This window comes from Odocoileus virginianus, chromosome 26, assembly GCF_023699985.2.
Source record: "Odocoileus virginianus isolate 20LAN1187 ecotype Illinois chromosome 26, Ovbor_1.2, whole genome shotgun sequence".
NCBI classification, from domain to species: Eukaryota; Metazoa; Chordata; class Mammalia; order Artiodactyla; family Cervidae; genus Odocoileus; species Odocoileus virginianus.
In genome coordinates, this window is record NC_069699.1 from 15,959,989 (window position 1) to 15,980,594 (window position 20,606).

Below are 20,606 nucleotides of genomic sequence, written 5' to 3' on the forward strand. Positions count from 1 at the left end.
CAACTTCTACCTGGAAATCTCAGCAGGATGTCCTGCAGTACTTTAGTGCTCAGCATACTCTAAAGGGGGTCAGCCTTCTGCATCTTAGCTGATGATGCCGTATCCTCTTAATTCACTCAAACTCAAAATCTGGAGTCACATTCTCCTTTTCTTCCTTCTGCATCCTCCCACTGTCAGGATTATTATACACCATTGTTCCTATTTCTTCTCCTGGAAAATTCTTCTAATACTATTTTTTTTTTTATGCTCTCGTTGTCAGACCATCTTACTCTCTCCTCTGTATGCTTTGACTGTTTCACTCGTGTCTCTGTATTTTACTCTGTTTTTTGACCCTTCCTGTTCTTGTTCTTTGTAGAGTTCAGCCAGTGATATTTATCAAATATATCACTTCTCTTGTATTTTTGATGGTTCTTTTTATCCTCCAAATAACTTCCAGTTGCTAGTGTAGCATCTGAGGTCTCAATCTTCCTTCTAGCTTCATTTCCTCTCTGAGACTTCAGCCAGTCTGTACTATTCTTTCGCCTTAGTCATGGCTCATATATTTTTCTTCTGTATGGTGAGCATGTTACTCAAATCTCTATGTGGAGACATTCTCACTATTCTTTCAGTACACGAGATCTCTGTGGTAGGAATCTGTCTCTTCTCCCTGTAAACTCCAACTCAGGTATGGCGAGTAGATTTCGTCTCAGAAGTGAAATCTGGTTGGTTAGTAAAAGCTGCATTGAAAAGGATTCTGAGGTTCAGTGGGAAACACTGTCATGATTGTTAGCAACATTTGTCAAGAGGGGAAAAAGAGGAGTTGATGTTGTCATTAGGGACTTTACTATTTTCTAGATACCTTCTCTGATCTACCATTGTGCTTCTGTCAGGTACGAAACAGCACCTATACTAACTGATAAGTTCTTTAAGGGCATAAATTGTATCTGCTGAATTATATACCCATCAACTACAGTTGATGTATGCTCAATATTTGTTAAGTAAATCCCCTAATACTGGGTTTATTTACCTAAGATTGAAGACCTTGGGCAGGGTGGTGAACACATTGATCAGGCACCTGCGTTACATTAGAATGTCTTTTAAGTTTCAGTTTGTGTCTGGCTCTTCCAACATGAGAACTGCTTCTGCTTAGTGACCTTTGGTGACAAATGAGACCAGGTAGTGCTGTATGATGGAGAAGGCAATGGCACCCCTCTCCAGTACTCTTGCCTGGAAAATCCCATGGACGGAGGAGCCTGGTGGGCTGCAGTCCACAGGGTCTCGAAGAATCAGACACGACTGAGCAACTTCACTTTCACTTTTCACTTTCATGCATTGGAGAAGGAAATGGCAACCCACTCCAGAGTTCTTGCCTGGAGAATCCCAGGGACGGGGGAGCCTGGTGGGCTGCCGTCTGTGGGGTCGCACAGAGTCGGACACGACTGAAGCGACTCAGCGGCAGGAGCAGCAGCAGTGCTGTATGAAGGGACCACATACAGTGCTCCAGTACTGCCTGTAATCGAATAAAATTTCAAATAGCATTGATGTATTCTACCTTTAGGCTAACTTTGACAGACCAGCAAAGCATGTTGTCAGATTTTCAGCACCTCAGCCAAAGTCAAAAGCCAAAGGCTGGCTTGAAGCACATTTACCAGGACGTCCTTACTGATTCGGTAGTCCTTGTAATGTCTCAGTCATTCACACAGGTCAAGTAATGATACAAATACAAAATTTTATAGTCATAACTGTGAAATTATGATTTCTGCCTTTTTTCCCCCCCCTCTCTGATAGATGTCTTAAGTATTTCAATCTTTCTCATGATGTCATTTTCAGAAAGTACCTCATTCTGCTCTTCCTCTTCTGGGTGTCTTCCTTTTATCTGATAATGTAGCTTGAATTTGTGAGCATGCTAGGTGGGGTCTGACCAGTGAACATCAAGATCAAGAATCATACCTCTGTGGTTGTATGCTGTGTATTTCTGTCTTGACATCCTAAGGAAATGTTTAATCTCTCAATGGTCAAATTGCATTGTTGTCTCGTGGAACTGAGGGACATGTGAAAAATTCCTCATCAGAAAATGTCATTTTATTTCACTTTGGGTTGATAAAACCTCTCTCTGTTTATTGGAAAATCTACTGTGAACTGGCCTAACCATAAAAGGGACATTGTTAGGTGCTATCACCAACATGTCCAGAGAGAGGTGAAAGTTTGCTCCAGAGGTATCAAAATTTCATCTCCACTCATTCAGCTTTCAGCTCCCCTTCCTCTGTTTTAGCTGTATTCTTTGATTTCTTCTCTTCTCATGGAAGCTAAATGGCTGCAGGAGCTCCAGCCCAAGTCATTTTTGGCTCAAATTCAGCAGGAAAAGGAGGAAGTACCTCTTCACAGACAGTCCCATACAAATACTGGAGTTCACTCTGATAAGATAACTTGATCATGTGGTCCCTTCTGGACCAATCACTGTGTCTTAGAGTCATCAGTGGGCTGATGGACTAGGCCTGGGTCACGTGACTCAACATTGAACAAGGAGTCGGGCTATGTGTGCTGAGGTCAGAGCACCATCACCAAAAGGAGGGAAGCATGCTGGGCAGACCCAGAATGACAGATGTTCTCTGCAGTGCGATTATATCAATATTTTAAGCTCTCTAAAGGCAGAGATTTTGGGTTATTAATTATTTAACATAACACCTTCCTTCTGCCTTTAACAGATGAGACAATAAATATTCAAAAAAACTAGTTGTTGATGAAATGAGTGCCTGAACATAAATGGCCACAAAAATGAATGCATTGGAAATGAATGCTTAATGTAAAAATATCTTTGTCTGTCACCTACTGCGTTGTCAAATATAGACCAAACTTAAAACTCTAGTGTCAGCTGTGTTTATGTAAAGGAAAATAAAAGTATAAAAAACTTCTTGATATGTCATGAGGAAATACTCCTGTGCTCTGTAGTACTAGTGAGGCAAAATGAAACATCTTAAGTGCAGAGGAAGGGGACCTTTTCTTTTAGGACAAATGAAATGAAAACAGAGCTTGATTGACAGTCTAGTAACATTAATAATACGTTGACAGTAGAGAGCTGCTCTTATTTCAGACATCCCGAGCAATCCTATCAGAAGAATAAATATTCTTTTTTCCAAATCCTAGCACTTCCGGTTGCCTTTGGTTAAGGTGATCGTTTTCTCATGGCCACATGGCAGCTTTATTTAACAAGCATATTTTAGTTCCTAGGTAAAATTGAAGTCTCCCCTCACCCTAAATCCATCCTGTCCTTCCTATTGGGGGCAGTTTATTTGATGCAGTAATTAATTTGACGCAGTGTTGTTTCTGATGCTAGAGGTGCCCCATCCCCTTGCCTGTTCATCATTCTAGCTCACTCTGGTCTCACTTCCCGTTGACATCCATGCATGCCTTGTAGCTAAGAGGGCCAGATAATTACCACCTTAGCAAGCATCCCTCAACCAATGAATGATCAGAAGTGGTGGATAGAGCCTCAAAGTGTGCTTCCTTACCCTCAAGGGATGACTTGGAGACCCCTGCCCTGAACTTTATCTCTGAGAGATCCCTGTCAGAATTTAGCCCGCATTGCCACCCTCGTAAGTTTCGTGATTACACACCTTCTCTTGCTTCTTTTCTCCCTTCTCTGCTTTACTTCCCTCTCCTCTTCCAATATTTCCCAAGGTTACTTCCCAAATAAACTAGTTACATGTTTCCAGTCTTGTCTCGGGGGCTGCTTTTTTGGGGAACCCAACCTATGGTGATTGTTTTCAAGGAAGCAAAGTTGTCTTTAGTCCTCAGTGGGTCCTGATAATAGATCCTCATGTCATTAAGCAGATGCTGGAGTGAAGACTGAGGATCTGCAAGCCTCTCTCTGTGTGGGTAGGATGTGGTCGCTGCAAGAATATGCTGTCTAATTACGGCTTTATGAAGGGTTAAGTTCAGGGAAAAGAACTGTGTTTCTCTAGAGCATGAGAACCTAGAGCAACTACAACAGTCATACCATGAGCTTTGATGGATATTCCCAGGGAGGAAGGCCATCCCTAAGAGGAATGTGGTCCACAGTATCAGAAGCCACTGAAAAGTAGGAAGAAATGGAGATTCTGGAAGTGGGAGGATTTGGGTATGTAGAGGGTCTTGTACGCAAATCTAAGAGGTTCTGTGGGGTTGCTGAAGGTGTGGGATGAGGCAGTGGGTTGAGAAGACACAGAAAGGTTGGGAAGGGAAGAACAGGAGCAGTAGACTGACTTTTCTGTCATTTGGGGAACAAAAGCAGGGAAATGCTAGAGAGCAGAAGATACAGGCTGGCAAGAAAACAGCACCCAACTCGAGTTCTTGCCACAGTGCATGCCAGAAACTGTAGTAAGTGCTGTGCATTTTCAAAATCCCATGATGTAGGCTCTTTTTATTATCCCCGTCTGACTCAGAGGAAATTGCAGTACAGATAGGGTAATTAGGTTACCCAGGCGCTCAGAGCTGTGAAGCAGAGAGCTGGAATATGAACCTGGACCTTTTAGCTCTGGAGACCTGGCTCTGACCCAGGTTGGCAAATTTTTCCTGTAAAGGGCTAGATAGTAAATGTTTTTGGCTTTTTGGTCTATGCAGTCTCTGTTTCGACTCCTATACTCTTCATCTGTAGCATGAGAGTGTGCTAGGTATAGAGAGTATTAGGCTTCAATAATACCTAAACACAGAGCAAGGCTGTGTGCCAATAAAACTTTATTTGTAAAAATACAGGAGGGCTGTAATTTCATGAGCCCTGGCCTAACTACTCTGTTTAACACATTAGTGTAAAAGGTGATTTGGGGGACTTCCCTGGTAGTCAAGTGGCTAAGACTGCCCACTTCCAACGTAGGGGCCACAGATTCGATCCTTTTTTGGGGAACTAAGATCTCCCACGCCACACAGTGTAGCCAAGAAGAATGAATGGAAAAAACGGTGGGTTTGGCTAGAGGTTATCTGTTTTGGGTTTTCTGACTAGCCATTGCTAGCATGCATGTCTTCATGATGGAATATTGTGGGAGACACTGGGAAGGTGAGGACAGTTAGGGAACAATGTGAGGGTGATGCTGGAAGGGGGGGAAAAAATAAAAAGAGGCAGGAATGGAAACTCCAAGTTCTAGCTCAGTCATTTTCTTGGGAGCTGCAGGTGGGAGAGACAAACACTCAATTCTGACCAGTATAGTAGGGCAGCTCCAAGTTGAAGGAGCAGGTTTAAGAAATGCCATAAAATTCAACTTTATAGGATTCGGGCTTTATGGCATAGGTTGTAGCAGCTGCATTGAATAAATGTATGTTTTTCATTATATTTTTATTGCACATTTAAAGCACATTAAGGCACACATAGCTTCCAAGAAGAAAAAAATAGAGGAACTTTGACCTCACAAGTAATCACATCGATTTGAAAGGCGGTTGTATTTTATGAAGACAGGGAAAGATGTATGGCTGTTGTCCTTCTCAGTTTTATATTAACTCATTCTTCTTTGGGAAACAATATTAATAGATTTTTTGCTACATTTGTCTCCTGTTGAGGGAGCACTTCCCTTTTTCTTAACATAAAGAATGTCATACTGTGTGTGTTTAGTCATTCGCTTTTGAGTTGCAGGTAATTGGTTGCCATTCTCAGTTTGTAAAACAACCTGCTTTGTTGGGGTTTGAAAAAAAGTGAAAAACCATTTCAAGAAATTGTAACTCGAAATTATTTCTGGGTTTGAGAAGCCGTGTATAACATGCAGTGGTCTTCAATGACATATTCATTCGTAGCCCCTGGAGTTGTGCAGAAGTAGTCAGTGAATCATGAGGGACGGCAGGCTCACCATATATTGTTGTGAGCTTGTATGTTACACAGATGCCCCTGGGGCTGAAATGCAGTCTGTGCTCTCCCCTCCAAGCCCTGTGCCTGCCTGGATGAAAGGACATCTTTTCATTCATGCCAGTGCACCATTCACTTAGCCAAGCCATGGCCTTTGGGCCAACTCTGCTCAGAGGTGGTGACTTTTTCTAATCTGTTCTCCAGGTTGTGTGTGTGGTGGCTTTGCAAATGATGTATCATCACATTTAAGATGCTGTTGATTTTAAGATGCACCATTATCTTATGTACACTTAAGAAAGATGAGATGCCACCAGTCACAACTTGATAGACCATTGATGATAAGACACATGCCAACTTCAAAGATGATAAAAGGTGAAGATGCAAGGGAGTTATTTGTCTATTGAGTGAGTACACCTTTCTTTAATTAGCACAAAGATGCCTTATAGCTGCCACCGTATAAGGATAAGGTAGGCATGTCCTGAGAAGGAGGTTTCCACTCAATTTTTAAAATTTTATTTTTATTTTTATTTTTTTCCATTTATTTTTGTTAGTTGGAGGCTAATTACTTCACAACATTTCAGTGGGTTTTGTCATACATTGACATGAATCAGCCATGGATTTACATGTATTCCCCATCCCGATCCCCCCTCCCACCTCCCTCTCCACCCGATTCCTCTGGGTCTTCCCAGTGCACCAGGCCTGAGCACTTGTCTCATGCATCCCACCTGGGCTGGCGATCTGTTTCACTATAGATAATATACATGCTGTTCTTTCAAAACATCCCACCCTCGCCTTCTCCCACAGAGTCCAAAAGTCTGTTCTGTACATCTGTGTCTCTTTGTCTGTTTTGCATATAGGGTTATCATTACCATCTTTCTAAATTCCATATATATGTGTTAGTATGCTGTAATGTTCTTTATCTTTCTGGCTTACTTTGCTCTGTATAATGGGCTCCAGTTTCATCCATCTCATTAGAACTGATTCAAATGAATTCTTTTTAACGGCTGAGTAATATTCCAATTTTGTTTATTTTTGATGATAAACAGCATCACCAACTTCTCTGCTCTCCTGTCATTGGTCCAGTTTTAAAAGAAGTAGAAATGTTGGAGTGAAATGGACCTCAGGGAGCATCTTGCATCTCCAATGGGGGCAGTTTCACCCCACCCCGGGGACATTTGTCAATATCTGAGAACATTGTTAGCTGTCATAACTAGGGAGAAATGCTACTGGTACCTAGTGAGTAGAGGCCAAGGGGTTGCTAATTGTCCTACAGTGCACAGGACAGCCTCCCACAAGAATTGTTGTTCAGCTGCCCAGTCGTGTCTGACTCTTGAACTGCAGCACGGCAGGCCTCTTGCCGTGAGAACCTCATGAACTATATAAAAGGACAACAGGACTTATCTCGCTCCAAAAGTCCTAGTGACAAGGTTGAGAATCCCTGATATAGTGGGGTGATGTGTAGCAGGGGATGAGAACCTGGATATTGGAGTAAGGTAAACCTGGGTTCAAATTCCCATCTTAACCTTAACTGACTGTGTGGCTTTGGACAAGTTAAGTAGACTTACTGAGTCTGAGTTTCCTTGTCTGTATGGAGACCAAATCTCTACTTCAGAGGGTTGCTGAGAGTATCAAGTGACATAACTAAGTCAAAGATTGCAACGTGGCAACAGCCACATCTAAATGTAAATGCAGTTCTAAGAACCTTTGCTATACTAATGAAATCCTGAGGGCACCTCTGAAGGAAGCATTGTTTTTAAACTCCATTTTACAGGTGAGCAAACTGAGAAAACTTAAGGCACTTGCCCACGATCACTCAGGAATACGTAGTGGAACCAGGGTTTGAATCCAGGGTCCCTGTTCCAGCCAGTTCAGTCCTCCCAGTACGGTACCCCATTTTGCATGAGGACTTGGGAAAAGGAGTCTGCCAGTAGTATTGTTATCATTATTGTCCAGCTTAAAGCCCCTGCTTACAGATGGCTAGTGACTCAGAGTTTGGAGAGCGGTAGGACCTGGCAAGTTCTCTGTGAGAGGAAAGCTGACCTAGACTAGTTTTGGGGTCTCCTGCTCTTCAGGAACAAGTCTTTTTCTGTTTGCCATGTTACCCCTGCCAAGGAAGCAATACAGAACTCACCAAGGTGTAGCAGGAGAGAGCCTGGTCTAGACTTGAGCCTTGGCATCACCATTTACTGTGTGACTGTAAGATCTCAAATGATTCTTTAGTGTATACAGGAGGTAATCATACCTATCTAATGGAGTTCTCGGGGTGATGACGTGCAATCGTAGATGTCGGATGTTGGCGAACAGCAGTAGGTATCTGAGTACTTGGGTGAGGGCTAGGGTTCTGGAGTCACCAGGAAAAGGCTGTCCTGATGATCATCTCAAAGTCGAGGGGGCTGTATACTTTACATCAAAAACATTTTAGTTTTTAACCTCAGATATTCTATTTTGATCTTTTAAAAAATAACTTTCAACTTAAATTTTTGAGCTTTATAGAATAGAACTATAGTAACTGTTTTAATGTTCTTATCTGCTAATTCTGACATCCGTTCCATGTTTGGGTTGGTTTTGAGCAATTGATTTTTCTCCTCTTTATAGGTTACACTTTTATGCTTTTTGAATACCTGGTGATGCTTCACTGGATGCCAGACATTATGAATTTTATGTCATTTTTTGCTGGATATTTTTTGTATCCTTATAAACATTTTTAAAGCTTCATTTTGTTATGCAGCTACATTACTTAGAAAGAGTTTGATCCTTTTTCTTTAAATATTTTTTTAGAGAGAAAACTCCCTCAAGGCAGTAATTAGGGACAATTTTAGGACTTACCTTGTTTATTTTTCATCTCTTGGGTATCAGTGTCCTTTATTACTTGTTGTTGAGTGTTTTGAAATCCATTGTTTCAGGTGAGAGGATAAATCTACTTCCTGTTATTCCAACTTGGATGGTAGCAGACTGTGCTAACTGGCCAGCCTTTTGATCATTTTTATTATTATCACTCAATATTATGATTGCTGTCTTCATTTTTAGTTAAGGAGATAGAGGTTCAGAGACATTAAGTCATATAAAGGCAAAAGTAGTTTAAGACACTGCATTTTTTTCTCAGAATGAATGTGAGTAATCACAAAAGTAAATTTACAAAGCAGAGACCAACAGGCCAGTTGCTGGTGACCTGTCTTATTACCCTCTTTTCTTCTCAAAGGTAAATTAACTCCTGATCAATTCAAAGTGACTTCGCTCTTTCTTACGCTTGCAAAGCACCAGCTTCTTTCCTTTTGTCTTTTTGAATCACTGATTTCTACCAGTGGATTCTATTTCTATGGATTTCTATGGATTTTGACTTCTTTGGGGATTTACCAGCAACCAGTCAAGTGTAACCTTATTTATTCAACAGTGAGGATAAAAGGGGTACTGAAAGAGAGTTCATGGAGAAATGAATACCTTTTTCCCAGTATATTCTCTGAGGTGCTGCTGTCAAGTCGGTGCTAGGAGATGAGAATTGAGAATGATGGCATATGCCATCAGATATTTACTCCTGTTTTTAAAGACTATTATCATTTTATGGCATGATCTAATGAGAGGCTCTCTAGACTGGAGGCACCAGCCATGTGAACTTGAGTTCCAGCCAAGTTAAAATTTGGCAGACTGTATGTGTCTCCATGACCTTCACTGTAAAGTGGAGGCAGAAATAATCCAACTCATCTATTCTTGTAGGTCACTGAGAAGGCCAAACACAATCATGGATATTGCTTTAGTAGGAAATGTTTAAAAGCTGAAGCTAACTCAGTGGGAGAAGGTGAGGGTGGGATGATTTGAGAGAATATTATTGAAACATGTATATTACCATATGTAAAATAGATAACGAGTACAAGTTCTAGGGCATGAAGCAGGGCTCCCAAAACTGGTGCTCTGGGACGGCTTAGAGGGATAAGGTGGGAAGGGAGGTGGAAGGGGAGCTCAGGATGGGTGGACACATGTATACCTGTGGCTGATTCATGTTGATGTATGACAAAAACATCACAATATTGTAAAGTAATTATTTTCCAATTAAAATTAATTAATTAAAAAAGTTGAAGCTAAGAAGGCTATTATTTGGGATTCTATTCCTTTGATAAACTAAATATAAAGCAGGCATTCACCTTTAGAAGGAAGGCTTTGTTTGAGGATGCCACACTCAGGGCATTTTTTGGTTTTCAATATTTATTTATTTATTTGGCTGTGCCAGGTCGGCCATAGTTGTGGCATGCGAACTCTTAGTTGCAGCAAGTGGGATCTAGTTCCCTGACCAGGGATTGAACCCGGGCCCCCTGCATTGGGAGTGCAGCATCTTAGCCACTGGACCACCAGGGAAGTCCTCCTCTAGGGGCATTTTGTCAGAGAAAAGGCATGTGGTTTAGTAGAAAATCCACAGATTTGGGAATTAACCAAGATGAATTCTGCCAGCTGTGGTGTTTACTTACTTACATCTTGTTTTACTCCAAAGCTCATCCCAGTTTGGACCCAGCTTTCAGATCAGTCACCACGGGGGAGTCTTGAGCCTGTAAGTGGCCACCTCTCCCTGTAATGTGCCCTTCACCTGTGCTGGCTCCTCTAATCTGCCCAGGACATCTTGACCCAGCTCGCTATGTCACTCGAGCCCCGGCCCAGTTGTCTTCTGGGAGGGCTTCCTAACAAACTGACACGGTCCTTTGTCTGTACATCTCCTGAGCTTTGTGCTGTTGCTCTAGAGTTGATCATATAACATTTCTGGTTATTTTAATATATTTTCAGTCCTTCAAAAGCTGGGAACAGACTTAGTTCATAGCAGTATCTTAGACCCTCTGATGCCGAAAACATTTGAAACCGTTTTCATAATTTTTATCTTTTTAAAGAAAAAAAGAAGCTGATAACTCATCACATTTCACAGAATCTTAAAACAGAAGATTAATTAAAGTAAAATTCCCCATTTTCCTCTAACCCTTCCTGTCTGTCTCGCCAGTGGGAAGAACCATTCACAGCTGGGAGCAGTAATCCTTTAGACATGCATTCGCATGGTGTGCCTTACAGACATGTACATTCAAGGTCCTAGAAAATTGTTTTAAATGGAATTATGATTTACATATTACAAGCAACATACTTTCTTTGCTGAGGACACTTGATATTATTTTCTAGTATTCCATTTTAAGTACCTTATTTATGTATTAGTTTTCCTATTAGAAGACATATTTTCCATTTTTTACTATTAAAGACAAGGCTATGAAAAGTATCCCTGAAAGTTTTCAATCTGTTTCACCCCTAATTTGGAAATGTTGCTTCATAAGTTTCTTTGAAATGCTTGATTTATTCTCTCCCCTTCTCACTAAGATAACAAAAACTTTAAATTTCAAACATGATCATTTGAAAACTGTTGGCTTTCACAACTGTTTCCAAACAATTTTTACCATTTTAAATCTGAACGTCTCAACACACAATTTCAACGCATTTTAGATATTAAATTAGCTTTTGTAGGCTTGTTGACGAGTTGAAATTTTTTGACAATGATTTTATATCCTACATTTTAATGATCTGAGTGTTCCAAAATAACATCCTAATATTTTGAAGCATTTAAAAACTCACTGAGCTCTAAAAAATATTTATAAAAAATTTAAGTGATGATTAGAAACTGCAGAAAAACATTGCATGTTCATCATGCAGCTTTACTGTTCCAAATATGTTTTTCTTTCAGAGTTTGTCTTCTAAAGTTAAATAGTACATTTTAAATATGTTATTCTTATTGCAGGAATATGAATTATTTCTTATCACTGTGACATTCTGCTTTTCTCCTGTCTGAAATGGAACTCCCTTTCCTTCGTTCATTTGGCTTTCAGTGTGACAGCCAGTATTCCAGGTGTTGGGACACAATAGTATAATCAATAAGAGATAAAAATGCCTACACAAAGCTTACATTCTAATGGGGGAGATGACAAATATATACATTGAGTAAAATATGTAAGATAAGATAAATTCTGAGAAGAAAAACAAAGATGAGAAAAAAAAAAATAGGAAGTTTTGAGGGTAGGGTTTGCAGTTTTAGGTAGGGTGGCCAGGAAATGGGTTACAGAATACACTTTTGGGTAGATATTTGTTGAAAGGGCCTCTCAGGTTGAGGAATAGCAAGTGCAAAGGTCCCGAGGCAGGAATGTAGCTGGAGTGTTTGAGGCCCTGCAAGGAGACAGCGTGGCTGAATTCCAGTGAACAAATGAAACTCAGGGAGAGTAATGGGAGATGAGGTGTGCACCCCACGCTGTCATACATGGGTGAGTTCACGTCTTCCTTTCCTACATCATACTGGGAGCCTTTGAAAGGCAGGCAGGGCCTGTCTTACTCAACTCCAAGCAGATACTCAATATATTTTTAATACAAATAAGTGATTTATTTTAATCTGGTTTTACTTTGCATTTTTCAAAAATGAGTTTTTTAAAAGAAGTTTTTGGTATTTGTAAGCTTTTTTAAATTTTATGTTGGGGTACAGTTTATTCACAATGTTGTGTTAGTTTCAGGTATACAGCAAAGTGATTCAGTTATATATATATATATATCCATTCTTTTTCAGGTTTATGTCTGATATGGGTTATTACAGAATATTGAGTAGAGTTCCCTGTGCTCGACAGTAAGTCCTTTGGCATTATCTCTTTTATTTATAGCATTATGTAAATATTAACCCTCACCTCCTAATTTATCCCTGTCCTGTACCTTTCCCCTTTGGTAACTAGAAGTTTCTTTAGAAGATGAGTTTTGAAACAAGTATATAATAATTTGAATTGTGGAAACTTAGCAGTTTTGGAGGATGGCAAACAAATAATCACATTAGCCTCTTCGGATGACTTTGTCCATTATATATGCAGGTTTATAATCTTCTATATATCACAGCAACTGTCTGAGGTGTGCTTTATAACTCCCTCCCTGTGTGCGCTTGCTAAAAGCCTTTCTTTCCACCTGGAATGGCCTTCCCTTCATAAAAAAAAAAGACATTGGAATGTCCCTAGCTCAAAAGAACCATCTCCAAGTAACCTTCTCACTTACCACCTCTGACCCAGGCTTAAATGCTATTAACAATTTTCTGGCTCTTATATTAGTATCAGTCTGCATTCTTAAATTTGTGAAGATTAACTGGCATATATATCTCTGCTGGAAGCCAGCAACAGATTCATTTTCCTATGGCTTATAGCTCACAATGCATCGTCTGAGCAAAGGGAGAACCCATTAACAGTTTGCAGCATCAAAATTATTCGAAAGTAAGCAATTTCGGTTTCAGAGGCAATCCATATTGAAGACAGCCCATTGTGTAAGAGTCATGAATTGATTTAAAGGCTTTCACAGATGGACATCTTCCTAATAGAAATCAGTGCAATGTTCCTCCCCATTGTTTAGCCAATGGACCTTCTAAAAAACCAACTAGGCACTGTTATATGTTGGGAGGATCTGGAGAAAGTAAATAATTCACTGCTCATGATTCTTAGCCTCAAGTAAATCGCCTACCTTATGTTCTCTAAAAGGTCAGTGGAATCAATCACCATTGTTCTTTTATGCTCATTAAGTATTTTGTATGAATACTCAATCAGTCCCTCAGTAAATGCTGACAAATGACCTACTGTGTGTTCAGCATAGAGAATTTTGCTTTGGAGTCCAGAGTGCTTACACATGATTTCCATCCTCATGAAATTATTCCATACCATGGCATCTACAAATATCTCCCTGCTCTTTCCAGCGATGGATGTGACTGATTGTGAAATTCTATGTTGCTAATCCTGAGAGTGACCTAAAATTTTTCTCAAGGAAGCCACGTAATTGGAGCTCACACATGAGGTGCAATCTACTGGCTCTTTCGTATGCAGGATTTCACAACATGGGTGCAGTGAGGCAGTGAGAATTAACAGGAGCACAGCCATGAGGATTGGAAGCCAGAGAATTGGAAGCTTGGTCCAGTGGATGGGTCACTGGGCAAGAAGTTAGGAGTGCTGCCTCCATTGCCTGTTTTGACACTGGAAATGCAATTTGGGGCAAATCACTTCAACTTCTGGACCTTTTCTTTTGGATAACCCTTTTGTATAGTATAGTGAAAGCTATGGTTTCTCCAATAGTCATGTATGGATGTGAGAGTTGAACCATTGAGAAGGCTGAGCATTGAAGAATTGATGCTCTTGAACTGTGGTGTTGGAGAAGACTCTTGAGAGTCCCTTGGACTGCAAAGAAGATCAAACCTGTCAATCCTAAAGGAAATCAACCCTGAATATTCATTGGAAAGACTGATGCTGAAGCTCAATACTTTGGCCACTTGATGCGATAAGTCGACTCACTGGAAAAGACACTGATTCTGGGACAGATAGAAGGCAGGAGGAGAAGGTGACAACAGGACGAGATGGTTGGATGGCATCACTGACTTAATGGACATGAGTTTGTGCAAACTCCAGGAGATGGTGAAGGATGGGGAAACCTGGGGTGCTGCAATCTATGGGGTCTCAAAGAGTCAGACACGACTCAGCGACTAAACAATAAATCAACTCTTATGTAGACAGAATGTATATATTTATTTTCAAACCATCTCAGTTTATTACAATAAGTTATCAATTATTATTGATGAGTCAGTGATCCATGGTGACAGGTTTGTTCCAAGTTCAAGATCAGACTTGGGTCTTTCTGATGTTCTGAAGTAGCGGCAGCTGTCAGGACTGTTCTTATGGTTGATGACAAGGGTGCAAGCAGTAAAATCAAGCTGCCCAAGACTCTACTCAAGATGTTGTAGACAGAATATCTTCACAGCAGTTGTCTCTTTATATGTAGGAACTTGGCTCAATTCAGGGCTTAGTATTTCTCTTACCCAAACTTCTGCTGGAAAATCCCTACTGAGCACTCACTCTGTGCCAGACACACTGCTAAAGGACCCAGTTCCCACCCGTCTGTGAGGACTTTTTCCCACGTCGCCAGGCAGTGCTTCCATACCAGCTGAGTGTCTTACAGTTCAACTCACTTCAGACACTATATGCCTGGATATATCTCCAGAAGATACTGAAGGACAGGGAAGCCTGGTGTGCTGCAGTTCATGGGGTCACAAAGCATCAGACATGACTTGGAGGCTGAAAGAACAACGTGGATACAACATCAGATCCCACAGTTAAAGGTTCAGTTCCCCAAAGACTACCCCACATTAGACGCCAATCCTAGGTCCAGGTTATCAGCTGTGCTTCTGACCAGTGGGGAACTATAAATCAGAGGTTCCCAACAATCTCCTTGTTGGATTCAATTGATTTGCTGAAATGGCTCCCAGAACCCAGGAAACCTGTTTACTCAGTTGATCATCAGCTTATTACAAAGGATGTTAAAGCGTAGGAATCAACAGCCAAGTGGAGAGATACACGGGGTTAGTTCTTGACAAAAGAGCTCTGTCCTCATGGAGTCTGGGGTCTGGCACGGAGGAAGTGTTCTCTCCTCCATCCTGGAAGCTCTTCACGGCTCCTCCTCCTGGGTTTTTCTGGGGGCTTCATTCCATAGGTATGATTGATTACATCATTGGCTGCTAGTGACTGACTCAACCTCCAGCGCCTCTCTCCTCCCCAGAAATCAGGGGTGGGACTGAAACCTCCAATCCTCTCTCATGGCTGGTTTTCCTGACAACTAGTCCCATTCTTAGGTGCTTTCCAAAAACCAGTTCATTAACACAAACCCAGATGTGATATAAAGGGGTTGTTGTGCATTACAGGATGTCTGTTTCCCCTCTGTGGCCCTGAACTCACTTCAGGAACTGAAGATAAGAGACCAAATATCAAAACAAAAGATGCTCCTGTGGCTCTTTTCCGAGGCTTTTGGGAGCTGAGTGCTGAGAGCTGTGGATGAAGACCAAGCTATATTTATTAAAAAATCACAGTATCACAGGACTTTGTCTTCATCAAGTAGTTTAATTTTCCCACTGACCCTATGTAGTAGGTCCTATTAATGTCCCCATTACACAGATGAGGAAACTGAGGCACAGAGAAGTGAAGTAATTTACCCCAAGTCTCACAGTTATTATCTTTGAGTTTGAATCCTCCTCTAGGCTCCCTGACCTCCAAATAACTCTGAAGTCCATTCCTTGACTTGCTGCACTCGATTGAGGCCATTGTGGTTTCCGGAATTTGCTCGCACTGAAGCCAGGGATGTGGATTGCAAGACACTGCCCCCTTGGCCCCTCAGTGCAGTGCTCCGCCAACCCCCACCCTTCCCCTGAGGCACCTCTGTGGGACCCAGTGGATCCAAGAAACACCTTCAGGACCTCTGGACTGGAAGACCCCTGGCTTTTCAGTCCCTTGCACCTGGCTAACCCGGCAGCATGAAATAGAAGCATCAATTTCCCAGTCCTCAAGGGAACCACTTAAGCTACAGGGGATGCTAACTTGTATCCTGGCTTTACAAAATGTACCAAATAGGAAGTGCTTATTCAGGGCTGTTCTAAGGGCCGCCAAGGATGGTGTTTGTTATATTATTCAGTGTCTTCCTGCTGGGGGCCCAGGGGAAGCATCTTTCTCTGGCCTCTATGTGAAGGGCTTTTCTTGACCACTGGTATACTTTAGCCTCAGAGACTCTGTGAATCCCTTAACCCACTGTGGCTGTCTTGACATATTGACCTCTGGACAACTCAGTTCCAGTTAAGTGGCAGAATCCTAGGGAGTTTACTGGCTTTGCTCATGGCTCTAAATGATTCTTCCCCTTATTTTCCTTTTGGCTCATTTTTCTTCCTTTTAATTTAGTTTATTTTTCTGTGGCCTGTGCATTTGGAGAAGCGATCTTAAATCTTTTTTGGAACAAGGCGAAGTAGTATGAGTGAAGAAAAATTATCTTCTTTAAAAAGTTATATCCCTCTCATGACCATATCTGGGCTTCCTTAATTAGCTCAGCATCTTGGATGAATGAGTTTTTCATTGCTATAGATAGTATTTTAAAGTTCACTGTAAAAAAAAAAATAAAGTTCACTGTAAAGGTGGACCCCAGTCTTACTAGAAATGAAAGAAAATAAGGGGCCTGTTCCCTACTTTCCTCATATGGTAGGCATGCTGTTGTGGGTGCAAGAGCTGTTCGAGGTGAAGAAATGAGAGTGAAGCTGGAAAAAAAGAAAAGGCATCTCAAGAACAGAATTCCTGTTAGCTGAGTCCCTATTTTGTGTTAGAGACCATGCTATGACGTGTATATTATTGTATGTATATTTTGTCATTTAATCTTTACAGCAAATTTGTGACTTCCTCTCCTCCTTTTACTTAAACGAAACCTGAAGTTTGATGAGGTTTAGGGAAAGAAGCAAGCATCTGGTGGTTGGATGTTTGCATTAGTTTCCTGTGTCTGTCTGTCTTTTTAGCCATGTATATTATCCTGAGTTCAAACAGCATCATCTCTCTGGTGGGGCTGCCACTTCCCAGCTGACCCCGTTGCCTGCAGCCTGACACCCTCTACCTTGTTCTTCAAACTGCAGCCGGAGTTGGAGCAAATTGCATCTCTGGTCATTTTACTTGCCAGAGATCCTAGGATTTAAAGATTTATTTGTTTGATCATTCATTGATTCAATGTTTATTGAGCATCACTTATGTGCCAGGCTCTGCTCTAGGTCAGGGGACAAAGGATTGTCTAATAGAGAAAAAGAGCCCTGCCATGGTTGGAGTTTGCCTTCTGCCTGGGGAGGGGGGGGGCAGCTATTGGGCAGATATTAAATACTCAAAAATATACATCAAGAAATCAAAGGAAAAAAGTAGGATTCAGGAGGTAGAGAGTGCAGGGTGGAGAGGCAGGCAATTGAAATTTTAAACAGACTGGAGAGTGAAATAGACTGATCAGGTGACATTTAAGCAGAGACCTCAAGGAGGTGAAGGGGTTAGTCAGTGAACCAAGTAAGTATCTGAGTATTCCAAGCATAGAGCAAGGAAGCTCAAGGGCACAGGGCTGTCTGACACATCCATGGACAATGTGGCTGGAGTGGAGTGACCAGCAGACCCTCTCTGTGGTGGAAATCAGCTTCATGTCAGATGTGAGGTCTAAAATAAGATGCAGGCAGCTTGGATTCAGAGAATTATCTGGGTGATGAGCCTCTACACCATCTGGTGGCCAGCATCTCAGAAAGAAGGCTGTCTTCAGTCATGACACTGAAGGAAAAGTAGATATTTTACAAGCCCTTCCAAACTTAAACACTCTTTTCTTGCCCCTAGCTACCTGTGAAATAAAACCACTGAAAAATATTAGTTCAGTGATATACGCTTAGGGGAAATCTTGAGGTCCAGGTTCATCTGGAGATACTTCAGAAAGATTTCTTATTTTGAGTGTTTTATCTGGAGGAGTTACTGAGTAGTAAACAAAAACAAAAATAAAACAGAACTTATTGAAATACAGTTGATTAACAACTTTGTGGTAATTTCTGCTATACAGCAAAGTGATTCACACATTCTGTTTTATATTCTTTTTCATTATGGTCTATTATAGACAGTGTATTAAAAAACAATGACATCACTTTGCTGACAAAGGTCCGTATAGTCAAAGCTATGGTTTCTCAAGTAGTCATGTATGGACATGAAATTTGGACCATGAAGAAGTCTGAGTGCTAAAGGATTGATGTTTTCAAACTGTGGTGTTGGAGAAGACTCTTGAGAGTCCCTTGGACTGAAAGGAGGTCAAACCCGTCCATCCTAAAGGAAATCAACCCTTTATTCATTGGAAGGACTGATGCTGTTTGATTATACTTCCCTGTGCTATACATGTAGAACCTTGTTGTTTATCCATTCTGTGTATAATGATTTGCATCTTTTATCACAGACTCCCCATATATCCTTCCCCTAGCCCCCTTCCTCCTTGGTGACCACAAGTCTGTTCTCTGTGTCTGTTACTCTGTTTCTGTTTCATGGATACTTTCATTTATGTCATACTTTAGATTCCCTGGTAGTTCTGCTGGTAAAGAATCTTCCTGCAATGCGGGAGACCCTGGTTCAATTCCTGGGTCTGGAACATCCCCTGCAGAAGGGATAGGCTACCCACTCTGATATTCTTGGGCTTGCTTACCTGGTGACTCAGACGGTAAAGATTCCGCCTGCAATGTGGGAGGCCTGGGTTCGATCCCTGGGCTGGGAAGATGCCCTGGAGAAGGGAGTGGCTACCCTACCCACTCCAGTATTCTTGCCTGGAGAATTCTATGTACAGAGGAGCCTGGCAGGCTACAGTCCATGGGGTTGCAAAGAGTGGAACACAACTTAGCAATTTTTCACTTTTCTCACTTTTTAGAGTCAACATTTAAGTGATACCATATGGCATTTGCCTTTCTCTTTCTGACTTATTTCACTTAGGATGACAATCTCTAGGTCCATCCATGTTGCTAGAAATGACATTATTTCATTCTTTTTTATGGTTGAGTAGTATTCCATTATGTGTATGTACCACATCATCGTTTAGATCGTGCCTGTTATGTGATGTGGTATAGCACAGTCTGCTGGTTAGTGTCTCATACCCATTTCTCCTTCTCCCACTGTAATGGAACTCCTGAAGTGAGTTGAAGATATAGATGCCCTCCATAAAGGCATTTACCAGCTTCTCTGTGCTCGGTGTGGCCATGTGGCTAAGATCCATGCAGTGGGCAGGGTATAAGTGGAGGGGTATGTACAGTTCAAGCAAGTGTCTTTTAAGGGGAAGAGCATTTCCTTCCCTGTGCCCTTTCTTCTTGCTGGCTGGAATTAGGGAGATGATGACCACCTGGGACCTTACGAAAGAGGCCCTGTTGCAGCAACAATGAAGTGGCTATCTGGGAAGTGACAGAGTCCCTTGGAATTTGTATGGTCTCATCTTGACCCTGAACTGCTCATCTCTATAAATTTCATGGGAGGGAATAAACCCTCTTGATTCTAACGTTTTCATCTTGGTTTGAGGTCACATACCACAGAACCTAATTATAACTAATACTGGATTTTAGGAGCCAAGAAGGTCTGAGATAATAGAACTAATATAGATGTTTATGTTTTGAGCCTTTAAATTAGATACAGTCTGGATGAGAATGGCGGGAGTATGTGTTTCAAAATGAAATTTCTTTTATTGCTAGTTTTTATTGCAAAAGCAATACATGCTCACTTGAAAAAGAATAAGAAAAGATAGGCAAACAAAAAAGAAAATTAAACATACCCATCATTCCACCCACTTAGAAACAATCATTTAATACAATAGCGTATTGTTTCACATATATATTTTTAAAAGAGGGTAGTATCCTAAAAAAGAGCTTTGTGACTTGTTTTTTATAGGCTTACTCTATTGTGAACATCATTCCATATCAAGGAATATATTTTTGTATTCAAGTTTTTAATGATTTTGTGTTATTCAATTGTGTGGATGTACTAAACTTCTTTTAACCGTATCTTTGTAACTAGGTATCTAGGTAGTTAATAATGTGATAAATATCCTTGTTGCTGAATCTTGGCACTGACTTTGAATTCTTTCCTGAAGATAAATTCCCTGAGTAAAGTGTAGTGAGCATGTGAGAGCTGGGCCTGTCTCCAGGGAAGGAGAGAAAAGGGGGGATGGGGGGCCCCTGAGGTCATCTCTGTTCACCCAGACTTATGTGGCTGCAGACAGACCCTGGGTGGGGTTCAGGGAGATGAGCCATGCTTACTTCTCAGGCCTGGGCTGTGGACCAGCAGCGAACAGGCAGGAACTTGACAGCCTTGACGGGAGCCACAGGGACTGCAGTTTGAAGCTCGGAGGACAGGTAATTTCCTTAAGGCAGTGGTTCTCAAACTCTGGTCCCTGGACACCAGCAGCCTTAGCATCATCTGGGAACTATTAGAAATGCAAATTCTCAAGGTTCACCCTGGAACTC

At 41.3% G+C, this 20,606-nt stretch overlaps 1 long non-coding RNA gene and 1 other non-coding gene across 12 annotated transcripts in view; one reads left to right on the plus strand and one right to left on the minus strand.

The window, feature by feature from the left end:
* The window catches only part of LOC110151430 (uncharacterized), a 660,579-nt gene that overhangs the window by 2,943 nt on the left and 637,030 nt on the right, over window positions 1–20,606 (plus strand). For 10 of the 11 annotated variants that reach the window (XR_011483657.1, XR_011483652.1, XR_011483659.1 and 7 more), the window contains exon 2: window positions 12,354–12,410. The exons of the other annotated variant lie outside the window; for it this stretch is intronic. This is a non-coding gene — a long non-coding RNA (uncharacterized lncRNA). The remainder of the gene's footprint in view (window positions 1–12,353; window positions 12,411–20,606) is intronic. 11 annotated transcript variants of the gene reach the window in all.
* On the minus strand, window positions 10,060–10,132 carry TRNAG-CCC (transfer RNA glycine (anticodon CCC)). The gene has a single exon. It is a non-coding gene; the product is annotated as a tRNA-Gly (tRNA).